Here is a 4,735-nt window from a genome sequence, read left to right as displayed (position 1 = left end):
ATGGGAGGGGTTGGGAATCAACGTTTATGGACGAGAAGGGAAAGAAGCTGGATTAGGCAAAAGTTGGGCTGCCATACAGTCTCAAGGAAGACCTTAGCTGACATCTCAGGCTGCTGTAAAGCTACAGTGGCCCTTTAGGGTAGCTCCAAATTGAAATGAGGGGGCACACCTACCTACCTACATAGACCAGTCATTGAATGCATGCCACCCTAGGAGGGTTTTCAATCTTGAGTAAGTGGACCCTCTTCAGTGGAAGCATCTTGCAAGAGCAGGCTCAGTAGGGCTGTCTGACAGCAGCAGTCTCAGCCACTGTGGAAATATATTCTTTGGTTCTCTGGAAGGTTCCGGGAGGCACTCCATATTGAACGCTTATTACTTTGTTTTAACTTTGGTAACTTAGCCATTTTATTATGCGGTATAATAAAAACAAATTCAAGCACCCGGTATAAGAATTCCCCTTATAGGAAGGAAATCTCTGTTTAGGTAGATAGATTCTTGGGATTGAGACTGAGGGCAAAAAGAAGTGAATAAAGAGTGTCACATTCGAAATGTACAGGAATGAGGTGGGGGTGGGGGGCAGGGGGTCGGGTAGAGCACAGAGGTAAAGACGAGAGAAGATCTCTGATTAAGTAACATTGGGGATATTTGATATTCAATTTCCATTTGTTTGCACTGTTGTAAATAAGTCACCCACTCCATTTCCAGCATAAACGACATGGACACAGGTTTGAGGACTTAGCTTTGTTTTCTGTAATATTGTGTGTTTCTGGGGTTTTGTGGAAATCAGGCAGAGTCAGCAGAAATGGTTGGTGCAGTCGGGATAGCAGACTGAAACAGAAGTAATAGAGCTCTCAAGGTCACTGAGACCCCAGGAGACATCTACAATTACAGGGTTTTGGTGGGGGTTTTTTGTTTTGTTTCGTTTTTTCTTTTCTTTTGTTTTTACTATGCCCAGCTTCTGTCCACAGCAATTAGGTCATATATGGAAAGGCTTGTATGTTTGCTCTGTGGGCTACCAGAAAGAAAATGGAGAGAAAAACACTATGTCTTGTTTCTTTGTTTTTTTTAACGTTTATTTGTTTTTGAGGGGCAGACAGAGCACAAGCAAAGGGAGAGACAGAGAGAGAGGGAGATACAGAATCCGAAGCAGGCGGCAGGCTCTGAGCGGTCAGCACAGAGCCCTATGCAGGGCTCAAATCCACAAACCTTGAGATTGTGACCTGAGCTGAAGAAAAGCCCACATGGGCTCCTGTCATTAAAACAAACAAACAAACAAACAAACAATACTAGAGATTTGTACTTTCTCTCTCTCATTAAAGAATACTAGAGTTTGGTTCCAAAATAAAAGAAATATCTAGAAAGTAATAAAGTATAATTTGTTAGAGTAAAAGGGATAGCATATAATTAACTCCTACTTAATAGATTTTAAGTAGCATCTTCTAACGTAAATTTAAAGCTTACTTTAGTCTCAGAGCTTTGAAAAAACTGCTTTCAATTGGGAAAAGCTCATCAAAGATTGATTCATCTCATTCCCCTCTTACAACTCTTTATCACCTTAAGAATGTTGGCATCAGATAAAAACTATCCATTATAAAATTCATCAAGATGCAAATGTGTGAGGATACACATGGCCTACAAATATTGACTATTGTCAAATTATATATCCAATTTATGAATGCCATGTGTGATTTTCCAAATGTGTGTCTATACTTTTAAAGAAGGTTAAAAAAAAAATGATGTTTTCAAAATAAATGCAAGCTGCAACTCTCCATTTCTAGCAGATGTTTTTCTTCCTTGACTATCTTGATTCTACATTTTCTTGATTAACCAAAGTACTGGGCTATTAGTTCAATTTCTGTCAAGAAAGCTTAAAATGTGGTTCCTACATGTTTTACTCCCTACTAAACCTATCGCTGTGTTATACACACCATAGGTATTTTAGAAAAACTAACAAACAGAATTTTGAGAGAAAATTAGATCAGAGGAATATGTAGATTTTCATGTTTCCCGGGGATACATATCAATTATTACTGACTAAAACATTGAAAATACATTTAAAAAAAAAGAGGGGTACCTGGGTGGCTCAGTCAGTTGACTGAGTCGGTTGAGTGTCGGTTGAGTGTCCACTCTGATTTCAGCTCAGGTCATGATCTCATAGTTCGTGATATCGAACCCTGTGTCAGGCTCCTGTGCTGACAGAGCGGAGACTGCTTGGGATTCTCTCTCTCCTTCTCTCTCCACCCCTCCCCTGCTCATGCTTTCTCTCTCAAAATAAAATAAAATAAAATAACAACAAGATAAATTAGCCTACTGTCATGATTGTGGTAACAATAACTCATTTTGTACATGTCTTTCATTTACGGATGTGCTATAAATAAATGACCTTACTTGATCCAAACATCAGTATATCTTCCAGTTGAGCAAACTAATGTTCAAGATAATAAGCAAGTTGCCTAAAATCACATAGTGAATTACAATTTGGAGAAAAATTCAGGCAGGTCCAATTCTAAAATCCCATATTTTTAACCACTACCTATTTTTTAGAGTAAGTTTTTATTTTAATTATAATAAATATTTATAAAACTGGTTTTATCTCTAATAAAGCAAAATTTCAGACTTCATTTAAAACTGTTGCACGTTCTGCTATCAACCTTTTAATATATTTAGAAGATGACCTTCTAATTTCAATGCTGTTAATGTTCCCAGCAAAGAGAAATAAAATGTGGATTTCAAGATGTTAGCTATCCTAACATAAAATTTACTCTGTATTTTGAATTTGAGTGAATACAACTATTCAACTCGCACCTTTTCTTTGCACCTGCACATTACACTGGCATTAATAAAGGTTTCCCTTTCAAGGAGACCATCTTTAAAAATTGAGAGTGTTTTATGACTGTGAGTAAAGTTAATATGTCAGCCTCCTACCCCAAGCTTTTTCAAGGCCCAGTGGAAATAAATGCTTCAGTTCAAAAGAGAAGAAGAGGAGGTAAGAAAGAAAAATACATAATCTAAAAAAGAAGGAGTGAGAAATAGACTGCTGTGCTTACTAGAAGGAGTTTGTGGGTAGCCAGACCCATGGAATCTGGAAGGATGTATATTTTAGTAAACAGATAAGGGTTTTGAATCTAGAAGCCCTGAGCTAATATCCAACAGTGACAATTAGTAATGACATGACCACATACAAACCACACAGACTCTGTCCACATTGGCATCCTTATCTGTTCCATGGTTATAACAGTGCCTGCCATGTACTTAATTTAAAAGGCTACACTGGGGCGCCTGGGTGGCGCAGTCGGTTAAGCGTCCGACTTCAGCCAGGTCACGATCTCGCGCTCCGTGAGTTCGAGCCCCGCGTCAGGCTCTGGGCTGATGGCTCAGAGCCTGGAGCCTGTTTCCGATTCTGTGTCTCCCTCTCTCTCTGCCCCTCCCCTGTTCATGCTCTGTCTCTCTCTGTCCCAAAAAAATAAATAAACGTTGAAAAAAAAAAATTTAAAAGGCTACACTGAGAGGCAAAAAAGAAAAGGTATATAAAAGACATTTGTGGATATAAATGTACAAAAATATTAATTTTGATCTTTTAACCTCAACTGGTGATTATCACAGCAGTTGTTCATTGTGAATAAGCCTATGAACTGAGTCTATCATGTGACCTCAGTTTTTCCCTGGCCAAGAAAAAGTGAAATGAAAATAAAAACTAAACATATCTGACCTTCCCTAGATGGTCTATTTTCTGCTAATATTATAGTTGTATTCCCACTGCAGTGGAATACTATAGTCATTCCTATAAATCAAAGAGTTCAGGTTTTAGTGGTTTTGTTATGTTTAATACTTTAAATAGGAATTAAAAAATGTGTTTTTTTTAACTTAAGAGACAAATCCTATAGTGCAAGGAAAAAAAAAATAAAGCATTAAGGATGCACATTCCACTTTGTACTTTAACCTAGGAAGATACATAGTCATTGAATAATGGATATAGATTGAGCGTCTGTACTGTGCTAACACCATGCTAAGCATGAGTCTGTAAAAAGGATTAAGACTTGTGGTCTATCCTCAAGGACCTTCTGGTCTACTAAGGAGGCAAGTCACATGACCAGCACATACCTGGTATGTGCATAGTAGAAATGGACCCTATCTCACTGAACCTTTTAAAAGGAATATATAGTTCCATTTTGAATTACCTCTTCATCATGGCAATACTTAATATTAATGGGAAGGATAATTTTCTTCAGCTTAAGGAGCAATATCATCAAAAGCAGCAAGGTGTGATTATAAGGCACAGTCTGGGAATGGTCAGGTCATTTGACAGAAATGCCAAATAGGGTAGAATCGTGAGGAATTAGGCTTACTTGAAGTGAAGACAGGTTCGGACAAAGCTTAGCCCTGTGTAGCATGTTAAAGAATTCATCATTTTATGCCTTGGGCTATGGAAAGCTGTGGAAGAACTTGAAATGAAGAGCAGATATTACCAGATCATTTTGTTTGTTTGTTTGTTTGTTTGAGTAACTACACTGGTAGTTCCATAGTGTATACAGGGCCCAAATAAAATCTTCAGTTCCTATGTACTGAAAACATTATGGTGATTCTGCCATATGTAAAAAGTAAAAACATTAAATTGTAAAAATAAATGTGTGGAAATCTGATCATGTTCTGCTATTTCTCATATTGGTTGTTTCAATGTTGTTTTGAGATGTTAACTATGAAATCATCTCAGTTGTTTCCTCACCTTTCCATGTGC

The sequence above is a fragment of the Puma concolor genome, chromosome D3 (assembly GCF_028749965.1).
Source record: "Puma concolor isolate L17-30 chromosome D3, mPumCon1.1.hap2, whole genome shotgun sequence".
Lineage (NCBI taxonomy): Eukaryota > Metazoa > Chordata > Mammalia > Carnivora > Felidae > Puma > Puma concolor.
This window is presented reverse-complemented; position numbering follows the sequence as displayed.